This window comes from Triturus cristatus, chromosome 7 (assembly GCF_964204655.1).
Source record: "Triturus cristatus chromosome 7, aTriCri1.1, whole genome shotgun sequence".
In the NCBI taxonomy this organism is placed as follows: Eukaryota; Metazoa; Chordata; class Amphibia; order Caudata; family Salamandridae; genus Triturus; species Triturus cristatus.
The window spans coordinates 1,257,579,820-1,257,594,858 of record NC_140590.1 but is presented as its reverse complement, the minus strand read 5'-3'; the positions used below and the strand labels follow the sequence as shown (position 1 = coordinate 1,257,594,858).

The window sequence follows — 15,039 nt, the reverse complement described above, 5'->3', positions numbered from 1 at the left end:
AATAACATTGAGAAAACGCGTTTTGGGACCCACCTTTTTTCTCGGCCCCCGCTTGACGAATCACCCCCCCAACTTTCAGGATAGGAGCTGACCGGAGCGCCCACCAGTTTTGAAAATTTCACGAAATTTTGTCATCCGGTGCCAAAGTTATTGGGAAAAGAATGTTACGATTTTCCTATAGTAACTAGGTCCTAACTGTAACTAGGTCCTAACTATAACGCCAGTAGGTAATATATATATTATTTTTTTTGTAGTTTTATATAGCACTAACTTAGTCTAAGGGTATTAGAGTGCATTACATTAAAACTTCTTTTTACATAAGACCCATACCTCCTTTTATGGAGGGGGTCATTTAAGGTGCAGGTTTAAGTGATTGTGTCCAGAATCACCAAATGGTTAGCTTAGGCTGGGGTATTCTATAGAGACATGCTGCGTTCTTGTTTTTTGTTCATGAAATTCTAATTTTTAGGTCTGGAATTAGCCACAACCGTTTGATTTTACTAAAATTCCACCCTTACAGGGGCTTTAAGCCAGCTCTCTTCTTGCATTGGACTATTATTGCATCGTTCACGTTTTTATTTTGCCATTACAGGCATACATCGTGCAGAAATGCTTCAGCCCACTTCACTGTGACAGTTTTCCTCGTTCACAAGGAGCACATCACATACAAAGTAGGTCCATTTAGTGCAGGGACTACTATGGCAATGGGTGCTTTTTAGACTGAAGCGGTGTTTGCCATTTATACAGTTTTTTACACATTGACTTGGCCGAGCAGCTCCTCCAACAATAACGTTTTGCAAAATCCTTGATGAAGCCAAAAGGATAGCAGTAAATGCCAGACCTATTGGTTTTGCCAATGATTGTTAAATATGGCACTATGTAAGACACTTTAATTTCAATAACATTATACATAAAATGTATATACTCAGTTCTAGGGGTTTCAGTCAACTATTTTTATTAATTGACCTGCCAGTGTCCTTAACATTTTTGTTCTGCCGCCCACAGCACACTGCATGAGCACTGCCTACTGGTGCCATTGGTTTATGTATGTGAAGGACTGCTTTCTGCGGTTTCAAAAATATGCACACTTGCACACAAAAAGTAGCCCCCCTGAACAGATTTACAAAAAATAGTCACACAGCCATAGGTTGGCAGCCAGCCCCAGGCTTACTGGCTTTGCCAGTGCTTATTCTAGCATGCCTCAGTCAGCTCATGTTTGTTGGCTGTTAGTATAAAGCAGAAAACCCAAAGTGTCCCATTGAAGCAGTGGGTGACGTGTATTCCTGCATTTTTTAGTCAGCTACGACTAAAGGGCTAAAATTCCTATTTTCGCGGTTTATTAGTCGAGGGATATTCCACTTTACACGGCCTTTGTGTAATGCGCTTTTGCTATTTTATTTAAAATGCACTGTCGTATGAAATGCGGGTTCCCTTACATGTTACTCATAAACAAAGGGTTGTCTTTTACCTGTGGTTAAACAGATGACACTTGGGGGCATATTAACAATGCGGCGATTAACAAATTATCGCCGCTTTTGCGGCCATTTTCGGCCGAAAAGCAGCGATAATTTTATCGCCTTATCAGCAAAGACACGCTATCGCGTGTTTTGCTGATTTTGCTCCCGTTTCCAGCACGCCTAACTTTGCATCGCTAATGAGATGCAAAGTAGGCGTGTCTGTGGAAACAACATGGGTAAATATCACGAAGGCAGCTTCGTGATATTTTCAATGCGGGGAGGCGATTATTTAAATCGCGCTAAGTATGCCTTAACGCAGGAATTTAACGTCTGTTAAATTCCAGACAAAGGCATACTTAACATGGGGGGTGGAATGTGTGGCTAAGACCACAGGCCCCTATTATCAAGGGTATCTCGGTTTTCCATGGAACATCGCTGGAAAACAAGCGATGTTCCATGGAAAACATCGCTATTGCTAGGATAATTATCGCCATTGCGCTGAGCGTTGTTAATACAGCGCTAGCATGGCGATAATTATCTGCGATAGCCGGCGTTAAAAATTTTAATGCTAAGAGCGGCCAGCGATAATTATAGCTGGCCGTTGATGATATGCCCCTTGGTCTGGCGATTCCAGTGTTTCTGTATACTAGAGGACTCTGGTGATCCTTGGCAAAATACTATTTCCACCTGCGTCACTGTGTCTGGTCATTTTCCTTATAAAAGCTGCGTCTACCACATGACCGTCTGAAAAGATACTCTAAAGATTAGACAATACAAACAAACAGGGCCGGCTTTAGCGCTGGTAGCGCCCAGTGCGACGATCTTTGTAGCCCCCCCAAACAAACAAACAAAAAAAAAAACTTTCCCACGAATTCCCTCAATACCGCTCTCCACCAGTGCCCCTCATCTCTCCACAGCCCCTCTCTCACGTGCATTTCATTTGTTTGTTAGCGCTATTGAAACTAGCATAGGGCGTCAGAGCACTTTACCCGTTTTAGCAACATTAGGATGATGAAAGAGGGGGGGGGCGGGGGACAACGTTCTAACTCATACCATGCAGCTTGCATGCTGCATGCAGCCCTTTGAAGACCGCGCATAGCTCAATGTGCTATATTAGGTGTGTACGGTACGATCTGGAAAACGAGCTCTGTGATAAAAGCAGTAAGTAACCTACTGACCAAGCCACGTAAAAAAACAGTATGGTGATTCGCGCTGCACACGTTCTTTGCAGCAGGCACATTAACCCTCTATGCTACTTAGTTATAAGTGGAAAGAAACTGCCACCAGACAAAACTCGTTCTCTCTACAGCAGGAACATTAATCACAAGTTATCTTGCCATTTTTATTGTTTCCTCGAAAACTTCAGGACTGATAAGGAAATATGAGCAGGTGAACACGGCTCCCGCTGCCCCCACCCCCAAGCTGAGCAGGGGCCGGTGTTGCACAGAATTTAGACTGCGCGTGTGGGTGGGCGCGGTTTGGTCTCAGGTGTAGGTAATTGAAAGCCTTAAGTGCTGTGGGGGCTGGGGCCGCAACGGACCATGTGTTATAATCACCGGGTTTGCTCAATTCTGTCTTTCCTGACACCATCTCGGACGCCCCACGGAGCTCCGCAGAGACAGGTACCGTGTCTATATTTCTGTTGCAAGCTCTTGTCGGGAGTGGTCTCTCATTCGCCTTAAGGATAGCTGGGGCTGTCTGTCTGTACGCCGAGCAGACCCACGCCCAGCGGCGCGCTTTGCTCGCATCGCGTACTCCACGGTGCTCGCTCCCCGTTCACGCGCTGCGAGCTTCTTGCACCTCGCTGCCTTCGAGCCCTCACGTGAAACTATCGGGCACCGCGAGGGATTCACAGCGCCTTCAAATCTCTCGAGTTCACCCGTGCCACATTTGAGGAGCTCACCCTGTACGTGTGCTTTATTTTTTATTTTTTTTATCTCTGGTTTGTTTAATTGTTGTGTTAAATGGCAAAAAAAAATCACTGCTGCTCTGTGTATGCGCGGCTTATTTTTATAAGTAAAAGCAGCGGTTGAAGTGCATCAAAAAGAAAGTATGAGAACAGTGATGCTGCATGCAAGGGGGCGGGGTCAGTGAGCTTTGGGAAAGAGTCACAGATTTGGCTAAAACAACCAAAATATTCTATGTGTTTTTGGTCTTTCACCGTGGGGTAGCTACATGTAAAATAAATATCGCGCAGCTTAAATAAATAAAATAAACTCAAAATTATGTTTCTCAGTGGGAAATGCACTATAGTACATTTTGAAACCTTTATTAGTTAATGCACTGCAGAGGTCTCTGTGTAACCAGAAAGCCACAGAATTAAAATCTTGGTTGGTGCAATGGGTAATAGTTACTCATGTATTTTTAGTGCTACGAGGTCCCATCCTGTGACTGAAAGCACTCTGAATATAGAAGTTAAACGTGCATTACACATAGTACAAGATAAACCGCTACAAAATGATATAAAAAAAGTTTAAGATAAAATGGTGCTTCTAAAATAAAGGTGCAGATTTACAAGGAACTCTCGCATCTGCATAGATGCGTCAGTTTCATTGTGCCGCCATGGATGCACTGTATTTACAATACAGTGCCCCCTGGTGCAAGGATTAACAGAAGCATCAGTAATTCTGATGCATCTGCTAGCCCAAAAGTGACTCCTTGCTGGAGTTGCCCATGAAAGTGACACAACTCCAGCACTGTGCCACAACAGATAGGTGAGTCCCATACAAAAAGCCCTCTGTCATTCCTTACTCCTGGCTTTGGCAGGCATAGGGATTTTGATGCAGTGAAATGTTGTAAACTTCACTGCATTAGTTCTCCATGGATTTTTGCGTGGGAACACCTAGCCTGCATACATTATACCTGGCGAAAGTATAATATGACGCAGGGCTTTACAAGGTGGCTCATCTCCCTAGATGTGCCACGTTGTAAATAGGCCACATTGTTTGCGCCGCTGATGAATAAAAAAACAACGCAAGGGGCGTGTACATCTGCCCCATAGATTTTAGTAATACCCAGCCTGATTCAGTGGCCGCCTCTGTGAAACATCTTGACCTTTTTTTTGATGTAACGATCACTTTGCCGATAATGAGGAACTAATGAATCTCTAAACCAAAGAGGAATAATGGGAGTATACATCTTATTGCAGATCTACCTGTGTGTGAAAACTGTACAATGTGGTTGTATGTAATTCTATGGATCTAAATGTAGTCATTTGTATTGTTTATATGGTGCATCAGATTCCGAGGTCTTAAAAGTCCAAAATTGACAATTAGGAGTGTAAATGTTTACATATTCTGGTGTTGGAAATTTCTAGATTGATTTTGTTTGAGTTTAAATTCATGGACCAGTAATTCATGGTTTCACTGTTGCTTCCTTAAGTTAATTATTTGTTCCTACGACCACCACTGTTTTTTTGGTGTTTCTAATATAGTATTTATTAAATGTAATATTGTATCCCAGTTTTTTCATATGGAACATTCAACCATAATGCAGTGAAAATAGCCCTGAGGTACTAGTGGCTGTAAGAACATGTTTAACACTAACCTTTACATGCCCTTATATTTTTTATATATTTATATAGCATTTTGGCCCTAAGGTCTACCTTAGGGATGACTTATTTAAAAGGAAGGTTTAGGCCTGTCAAAAGGGTGGGTTTATGTTGACTGACTCTATTGGCCCTTTAACAATACAGTCGGGTAACTAAGGTAGGCCTGGAGACATGCTTTAGTTTGTCCCTGTAGTGGTTGCCTCAAGGGATGATGTGACACTTACCTTAGCGGCCCTGGGTACACTTTATTACCATATATTAATGGCTTATATGTAAGGTAAATAGTCCAACCAGGAGTATACATTTTACCATGTTGAAAGGAGGAGACCATGCACTTTACCACTAATTAGTATGGGTAAAGTGCACATAGTTTTCTAGCTATCAAAAACAGGGTTCAGCAAAAGGAGAAAAAATCAGTGTGACCTTGCAGAAAGGGCAAATTTCCCACACCACCTACGAAGTAGTTCCAATCTTAAGACCCATTAGAGAATATGTGAACACAGACCAGACCCTGTTTTAGATACAATGAGGCAGAACGTTGTGTGGTGCAGTGCTGTGGAAATAAGGTTGAAAAATGCTGTACTTGAGAAAGTGTCTTACCTTGTGCACTCCATGATGGGTACCTTAGGATGAGGAAGTGTTTTTGCCGTCCTTCTCGGAGGTTAGTGGGATTATTAAATTCCAGTGTTAATGTTGTGATTTTAGAGGACGAAGATGCTTTACCGCAGTGCATTTCTATGGTGATGCTTTGTGGGGTGCCGCAGAATAATGCATGATTCCTAAAGCTTTGGTTGGCAATATTCAGTGCATTTGTAGTATGTTTGGCGTGTCAGTAGTTTTTTTTTTTTTTTTTTGTTTTTTTTTTTTTTGTTTTAGCACTGCCTTTGCAGTTTTGTTCGTGTTTGGTCCTAAAGTACACTCCATCTCCATTAAAACTTCCTGTGTTTCTGTCCTTTTACAGAGATTGAGAACATCTTCTTAAAGATGAAGAGATCAACTGTGAGTCTCCTCTCCCTCCTTGTTGCTTCCAGTCCTGCCACTGGTCAGCCAGGCACTGCCATCTCGCCTTCATGACCTGAGACAATAGTGGGCACTGGAAAGACCTTTAATCATATGAGCAAACAGAGACTAACCTCAATATGTTGACTTAATCATGTCTGGCAATAGACCGGCTCCTTATCTTCAACTTGGCTGTTTAGGACATTGCTGAATCCTCGTCTTCATTACTACAAACGATGGCCAGCCCAGCACCACCTTTTTAATACCGAAATCTAGCCAACAAAAAATTTGTCATTTGAGCTAATCGTGAACGCAGCACCAGCCACCCCCTCATCCCCTTCACCTGTCAGTGAGCCCAGCAACACCCAATTAGTGCATCTGCCCACCCAGTGGCAAACTTGGCAGTGACTGCTCCTCTGTCCCTTGCCCCTAATCTTTACCAACTCCAATAAATGCGGAGTCCAGAGCTCACACTTCTCATCGCCTTAGTTGATGATCAGCGCGGCAGCAGCTTCACGCCTTACTCGCTTTGAGCCTGGTGAGCAAGGTTCGGTTGCTTCCTCCTGGCCAAGGGGGCATTCCAGCCCAAGCAACATTGACCATAGCAACAGCAGCCTGTCCTCATCGGGCGGCTCATGACGAGCCTGGCACAAATTCTAATAGACGCCATCTCGCCAAAGACAAGTGGAGTATGAATTCTTCTGTTTCATCAGACTATGGCAAGCTCTGCTCCTAAAACAAAATAAGACCCAATGTAAAACTTATTGAGCAAAGACAAACTAAAAAAGACGCTCCTTTAGAATTGGTCTGAATGTAGAAAGAGCACAGACAGAGCAATGCCAATATTTAGGTGCAAGAAATGGGAAGGCATGGAGGTGGGACTGGACATTGGGGAGAGATGAGAAGCTGCAAAAAGAGTCGAATGCAGTTTAGTGTTGCAATATAGAAATTAGGAGACCAGAAACTGAGTGGAACTCGACCATTAAATTAGAAGCTGACCCGGAAACCAGACAAGAAACAGTGGGGAAAAACATAAATAAAGGATCAAAAGAACCGACCAAGACACTGAGTGAATAGCAGTAATAAGGCAAGATGAATGGAAATTGATTTAAGAATCTTGGTGACCTGGAAAATATCTCATTGGTCAAATCTTCATAGATTAGAGTGTCCTCATCATGGCGAGGGGATAAGCTTAGGAGAGATTTGACGATTTATCAACAGGCTACAATGTTGTAATTATTAGGTGGGAAATATATTAGAAGTGGTGACCCCACCCCCCGAGGTATTACTTAGAACTTCAGACTGAACCTCTTGAGTCCAGTGCTCGCTACTTCCTTAAGCTCTTCTTTCTAAGACTACCACAATTTGCCAGCGTCTACAATCCAATGCAACATATTAACATGGTGCAGATGCTTAGGTGGACGCTTATCACCCATAGGCAAAGGAGACATCCCTGCGGCAGCTGCAAGAGTCCACCACGGATGGCACGGACTACCACACATACTGCATCAGTCACCCGCATCTCCTGCAGGATGGAGGCTGCTGCTGTAGACCACCCAGACGGCTGGAGGGGCTGGAAGGCAGAACCGTCTTCAGAGAACCAGGGTCCAGGGCAGGTTCTGCTCCAGGCAAACGGTAGGTGTCAGATCTTACGTGCACTAGGAGGGTGGACAGGGTGACCTCAGCCTGGTTTGAGACTCAAGTTTCTCCTAGGTACTCCTTTTAAAAATAAGAGGACAATATACACCATGTTGATTGAAATTCAACACCCCCCTCCCCCCCCCGGTCCATTCAGTCTATTGTGCAAAATGCGTTGGTGGTGGTGGGGGGTTTATGGGCGATGCGGGTCGGGTTATCCTATAGACCACATCTGTATGGGCAACTTTGTAACTCCCTAAAGCTTTTGATCCAAGCTGCCACCAGTCGAGATTTGAGAGGAAAAACTTGCAGGCCTGCTGACATGCAATTAGCAGCCCAGTCTCTTCTTGAGGAAAGCTACTCCCACCACAGCAAGACAAAATGCACAAAAAGAAGCATGCTTTTGGGTTGGACTTTCTTGGTTCTGACTCAAACCCAATATACCCAATCGGGTCCCACACCTCTGAAGTAGCAAACGTGCTGAAACCTTGACAAGTAATTAGAACAAAAACATCTGTGCCAATGACGCCAGCTGGGTGTGGAGGGCGGAGTATTGGTTGGCTTTTTCATTCGCTTTGGTTGCGCAACTATGCAATATGTCTTTGTTGATGGTGGTTTTGTACCTGTCTTTTTCTTCCAGAGATGGTACTCTTCCAATGGCATTTGATTCTTGCGCAGTCTCGTAAAGCCATGTTGCGTTATCCTGGTCACTCTTCCAGTTGAAGGACCGGACCGTGTGGTGCCTTTCTCAATCACTTGCTAAATCGAGACCCCTCCTCCGTCTGACTGCTTCGAGGACTCCGGCGTAAGGAAAGCTGCACTAATGGTGCAGGTGAGTAGACTGTATTCCGCAAAAATAGCCTCCGGTGTTTTGATGGGAAAACAAGGTTGGACTTGCAGTGACAGAGCCAAAGGGCCCCACTAGTTTTTCAAACTGAGTGCGTTGAGTTGATATTAGAGTCGGTGGAAGGATGAATGACTGGATGAGTGATTACAGCTGCTACGGAAAGGCGATGGAGCTACGCTTCTTATGCAGACTCCTACTACTGTGCTACCTATGGAATCGCTGCTCCCTGGCAAAGCGGAAAAAGCTTCACACTTCTCACAGGGGCCAGTAAATACTTGGGACCCCCATCCAGTGGGGGTCGGTTGACTCAAGTCCTTACCGGAATTCTAAAGGATGCTTATAGCGATGCCTTGAGGTTATCCTATAGTATTTTGTGTTCTTTTAATGCCTGCTTTTGTCTTGTATGTATGACATCTGCATTGGTACCCATGGATGGTTCACAGGTGTTTCATTCTCCATGCAGGGTATTTTATTTGAAGAGCCGCACAGGGCCTCCTCGAAGGGAGGCAGCTTGTGTGAAGACATCTTGGGTAGGGCCTAGGCCTCTCTGCGCTAATGCGTGGATGCCATCTTTTTCAATTTCTAAATGTAAGAATGTTTAATTATTCTTATGAGAATTGTTTAGTTAGAGTAGGTACAACACATACCACATAATCCAAGTCACCAATGTTGATTACCTGTGAGCCGATGTCAAGGCTTGTGTATTACTGCATCAATATTTACTGTTTGTGCTCATTGTAATGTGGGGCTTTTAAGTTTTCCATGATTACGTGGAATTCGTTTAGCCCTGTGATATTTTGTAACTTGTTTTCCTGGCAGTGTTTATAATCTTTCTTTTTACAGGTGTCACTAGTACACAATAGGCACACCACACAGGAGCTGGGCCACTGTTGGGCTGGGCCACTGTTGGTAGATGGGATCTATGCTTGTACAATGCTTGTTTGTTTCCATTTACTGTTATGTTACTCGCCGTACATTGTGAATGGGTTGTAGGGCTTTTTCGTTTTCCATGTTCATATGGAATCCGGTTAGCCCTGGGTTTTGTTGGGGTTTGATGTTTGCTTTGGTTTGTTTAATGCTTTTGTTTAATTTTGTATGGTGCAGCAGTGGCCCTGTTAGTTTAGATAGGATGCTTGTATGTCTTTCTCCCACTTATTCCAATGTAGGGTGACGGTGATGGGTGATCCTTGCCAAAACCAGAGAAGTACCTGGAAGTGAATTTCATAGGGGTCCAAAAAAAGCTGTGTATGATGAGGTATTTATCCTTGTGCTTCTTATTTTATCCCTCGGTTTCCATCTATTGAACACCTGCCAAAATAAAAGACCTGTAAAATAAAATCTGGCAATGCACGTTTAATTGTAAATTGAAAGCCGGCAAAATTAAAGCTTCAAACATGACCTGTATATGAATTTGGACTGGTTTTAGCTACATCGGTGGAATAAATTCGACTGTCCCGAAAATTGCAAGTTGTGTATGAGAAAGATCGAGATACGCACAGCAATTGTCACTTAATTAACCTTGCGTGATTTTGAGTTTTTTTATTTTTTGCACTTAGAAATTTACTGTCCTATTACATTGCTACCCTTTCCTAGGATTGCCAGCATTGTGTTACAAAAACCGAACAAAATAAATGATGAATCAAAAAAGGGAGAAACCTAAGATTGTATTTTCCAAAATAAATAGGAAGAATTAACTCTTCAAATTCTAAATATTTTAACTATGCAATATTAGTTGAAAGGGGTAAGGCTTTAAGTTTTTAAACACATTACAATTTGGGTGATCGAGTGCTGGTAGGGATGAGGATTAAGACTAAGGCTACATTTAATTTTTTTTGCCTTCCTTCATTATGAGTTAGCCACTATTGTCAACTTTCCTATACAATGAAAAGTGATTGTTTTGTAGTTCGTCAGGATTTTTCATCAAGGCATTCTTTATTTTTGCATAGGACCATGTTTGACGGATTTGCGACTTCGTGACTGTGCAGTGATGCTGTCTGTTTGCATGCAGCATGTTTGTGAGGTAAGACTGATATTTCATCCTTGTTACTCCATCTGGTATGACTGGTCCTGTCTGAGTGATGTCTTGCTAATCGCCCCTCTGTTGCCCTGTTTGCATGCCAGTTGCTTCCTCTCACCAATTTGTTTCTGCTTCTTTTCCATTGCACCCTCTATTCTTCCCCCAATAACCTCCTGTTTGTTACTTCCTTCTCATACAGGAAGCGTCTACGTTCTCGCCAAGAACCACTGGCACTACCATGCAGAGCCACCGCCATTTCCATCCAGAACCAACAGGGCTAGCACTGGCAACCACCAGCCCTCGTGATGAGAACCAATGGCAGTCCCATGAGAAGTCAGCTGAAGGAAAGGAGAAGCCCATTTCTTATCAAAGCATGGACACCCCTGTCACTACCTGGGACTACCTTTCAATAGCAGACGATAAAACAGACCGGATGAACCTTTAATAATTACCTGTAGTCCGCACTCTCTAATCGGCAGGATGGGGACCCTGGCCTTTCACTTTAAAGGGATTGAATGCCAGGCATTGCCACGAGGAGCCACTACCACCAGGAAAAGCAGCTCGGCCTCCATGTTTCCACCAGACACTATCTGCACTGGGAACAGTGGCACTGTGAACCATTGCAAGTGAACTCGGGCTCTGTTAGAGTTCCACTGGGAACCATCAGTACTACGGTCAGCACTTTAACAACCGGCGCTGCTAGCTTTGCGGTCAGTCTTTGATTTTCAGTAATGTTTCAACCACAACAGAGAGGGTAGATGCAATCCTGGGATCTAGTCATATAACTGGGAGAAATAATGGGATCTAATGTTGGGACATGCTGTTGCACCAGTAGTCACCCTGGTTCTTGCAGTGGGGTAGGAGCTCTTTGTTCTACTGCGACATGCAGTAGTCCAAGTGCTTCTACGTTATTGCCTGACCCTTGCTTCCTGCAGGTGAATGCTTCCACTCCCATAGCTTGAAGTATCCCCAGAAGCGCATGGAGCTGAAGGTTGTAGTCTTACTATTTGCCACTGCCCAATGCTTGCTGTGTCCCCTGAGTTTGTACCTTCCTTGCAGGTTACAGTGGTACTGAAGTTCTTCTTGGCCCTTCTTTTTCTGGGAGCCCAACCACTCTAAAACGTCTTCTATTGTGATGGAGTTGAGTGCAGCCTGGGGGCCGCACTGATTATATAAGGCAATTGTTAGGTCTTTCACTATATTTAGACTGATCACTCCTTTGACTTATGGGGTGTGTGGCACTCACCCAGAGCTCCATTGGTTCCTCAAAGCCCTAGTGGCTCTCCTTTAGCCAGCTCCCCTTTCCCTGGGGCTCCTGTAGCTACACCGAGGCATAACTCCTATGATTCGGTGGTCTTGTTGGGTAATCTATTGATAGTGGTGCGCTTCTTCTTCTCCCCCCCCCCCCCCCCACAGCCCGGTACATGCTCTTAGTCTGCTTCCTCCTCCATGATCTCTGTGGTTATTGTCGATACATCTGTCTTGTCTGGTGTCTCGTAAAGTCATAAACCCACTCTGCCCTCTGTCCAGTGGTATCAAGGGCCCTTCAAACTTTTGCCTTCTCTCTCCGAGTCGGTAACCTCCCAGGGGCATACACCTCCCTTTTCTCATAGGGCAACCCACCAACCTCAAGCTACCAATTAGATGCTTGGTGGGATAATCGCATATCTGGTTCCTCTGTTAGTTTGGGCCCTTTAGTACCTTCCCTCTTAGTGAGTAAATGGCGCTTCAGGCATGTGTAGACACATTTCACTCTCCATGCCTGGTCTCCTCTCCGGTTCAATTGTCTCCCTGGGCCCCCGACTGTTCTTTTCCACTGTATACTCCCCATTTGCAGGAGGGCTCTCCACACTCATTGGGTCTCAGATGGTCAACAAACCCACCCAATGCTCTGCTGATTACACTGGCCCGTTCGTCTATAATCTCCCCCCCCCCCCCCCGATCTAGTCACTTACTGTACCCGCACATCTACACTATGCTCATCAGCCCTTGTTTACTCTCCTCTAGAATCTCCTTACTAATGGCCCCTAATGAATCAATGGGCTTTCCAATCCTCTATCTGGGCTGAATTAGTCTCCTTCCCATGGTTATGGTGTATACACCTTGCCCTCTTCTCTTATCTAGGGTCCACTACCTCTCCTGGCCACTTGCTCAGACTGAGCCTTTCAACTCCCCTTCTGGTCAAGTTGATCACTGGGCCCTGTGCTTACACTGGACCATATGACCCTGTCTGTTCTCTATTAACCACCCTCCCTGATGCTCGGCCGCCTCCACAAACCCCTGCATTCCATCATTCATGAAGTCTATTCCAGCGGTGTCGCCATACTTGCAGCGCTTGTCTGTGGAAGCTCTGTGTTTTTAATGACCCGTTTTTGTCTTTTACTTTAGTTTGTGTTTGGACACTTATCCCCTGTTTTTAAGCTTGGCCTCGCATACTCGCACTGCTGACATCTAACCTGCACTATAATTACCTGAAAAACACCGCACTTTGCGGGTCCTTTGCCCCCGACTCGTGGTGGCCATATTGGGTGTGGGTGATCCTTCGTGCGCTCTAGTCCCCTTTCTGTTTTGCTAGGCATGCTTATAGGTAGGTAAATCTTGGCAGCTCGCCCTGTTCCAGCGGTGTCTCCATACTTGCAGCGCTTGTCTGTGGAAGCTCTGTTTTTAATGACCCGTTTTTGTCTTTTACTTTAGTTTGTGTTTGGACACTTATCCCCTGTTTTTAAGCTTGGCCTCGCATACTCGCACTGCTGACATCTAACCTGCACTATAATTGCCTGAAAAACACCGCACTTTGCGGGTCCTTTGCCCCCGACTCGTGGTGGCCATATTGGGTGTGGGTGATCCTTCGCGCGCTCTAGTCCCCTTTCTATTTTGCTAGGCATGCTTATAGGTAGGTAAATCTTGGCAGCTCGCCCTGTTCCAGCGGTGTCGCCATACTTGCAGCGCTTGTCTGTGGAAGCTCTGTTTTTAATGACCCGTTTTTGTCTTTTACTTTAGTTTGTGTTTGGACACTTATCCCCTGTTTTTAAGCTTGGCCTCGCATACTCGTACTGCTGACATCTAACCTGCACTATAATTGCCTGAAAAACACCGCACTTTGCGGGTCCTTTGCCCCCGACTCGTGGTGGCCATATTGGGTGTGGGTGATCCTTCCCGCGCTCTAGTCCCCTTTCTATTTCGCTAGGCGTGCTTATAGGTAGCCATGCTGATGCGTAGCGGTCACGCGCAGCAGTTACGCCGGAGTTACGCCCGTCGGTGCCCGTCCGGGCCCAGACGGGCATAGGGCCAGTCCCCCTGCCCAACTCACGGATGCCATCTCCGGCTTTCATCAGGTACACGAGGGATGAGCTCATGCTTTGGCGGCCACCGAAACTCGCCGCATGTAGGTATGTTCACAAGGGAGGGCAACCGTTCCTGCCCTGCGGGGGCTGTAATACGGGTCTGGTAACGGCTAAAGACAATTGTTTGTTGTCAATGGCCCTGTTGAACTGTCGGTCCCTCCCTAGTCATGCGTTCGTAATTAATTCCCTCATTCTCGACCACAAGTTGGACGTCTTGTTTTTAACAGAAACCTGGATCTCTTCCAGCTCCGGCCCTGATCTGGTCAGAGCACTTACACCAGGCTTTCTTATATCTCACCTAGATAGACCAGTTGGGCGGGTAGGTGGAATTGCCATCCTTTACAGGGATACGTTAACCTGTAAGGTCCAGGAAGGAGGGATGAGCGACTGTGAGAGCTGTCAATTCTCTCTACGGTTGTCACATACCGCTTCCTTGGCAGGCCTCCTTGTCTATCGCCCACCTGGGACCATGGGCAACTTCCTCAACTCTTTTCTTGAAACTGTCGCGCTTCTTGCCTCTTCCACAGTCAACTTTGTAGCACTAGGTGACTTTAACATCCATTTTGATGACCCCTCTGACTCTCTGGCAGTAGATCTTCAGGGTGATCTGAAAGCGTTCGAGATTAACCTGTTCAATTCAGGTGCAACGCACGGGAAGGGTCACTTGCTCGACCCCATTCTTTCGAACTCGGAATGCCTTAAAGTACTGCCCGTGCTGGTTCTGCCCTGGACAGATCATTTTATGGTTCCGGCCTTGTGGCAGTTTGATGTCCCAGTGGTACCTACACCTAGAGTATACACGGTGGAAAGAGCCTGGTCTAGGCTCCCAGTGGACACCTGGGCAGTACACTTGGAGGCGACACGTTCCCCCCCCCCCCCTCCCCCCAGGCCTGACCCGCTAGTCGCTGATGCGAACTTAAACACCTGGTTGACCAACTCGCTCGATGCTATCCTCCCTAAGAAAAGACTACTTACCAGGGGTAAGACTGGGCTCAGCTCCCTGGTACACGCCAGAGCTTTGAGGAAGGGTTGCAAGAGGCAGGGGCGGATCTGGAGGAGGGACTGGGGCGAAGTGAGCCGGAGAGAATACCGGGCAGCACTTAACATCTACAAATCCGCCATCCGGGCAGCTAAATCCAAGTTTTTTGAGGAGAGAATAGGACTCTCTTCTAACTCCTCGAAAGAGT

At 45.5% G+C, this 15,039-nt stretch overlaps 1 long non-coding RNA gene across 1 annotated transcript; it reads left to right on the top strand.

Annotated features, from left to right (window-relative positions):
- The first annotated feature begins 3,016 nt into the window (after nt 1–3,016).
- LOC146811756 (uncharacterized) lies at nt 3,017–12,940 on the top strand. The gene is made up of 6 exons (XR_014966774.1): nt 3,017–3,079; nt 5,969–7,641; nt 8,285–8,476; nt 8,955–9,746; nt 10,438–10,511; nt 10,708–12,940. It is a non-coding gene; the product is annotated as an uncharacterized LOC146811756 (long non-coding RNA).
- The last annotated feature ends 2,099 nt before the right edge of the window (nt 12,941–15,039 follow it).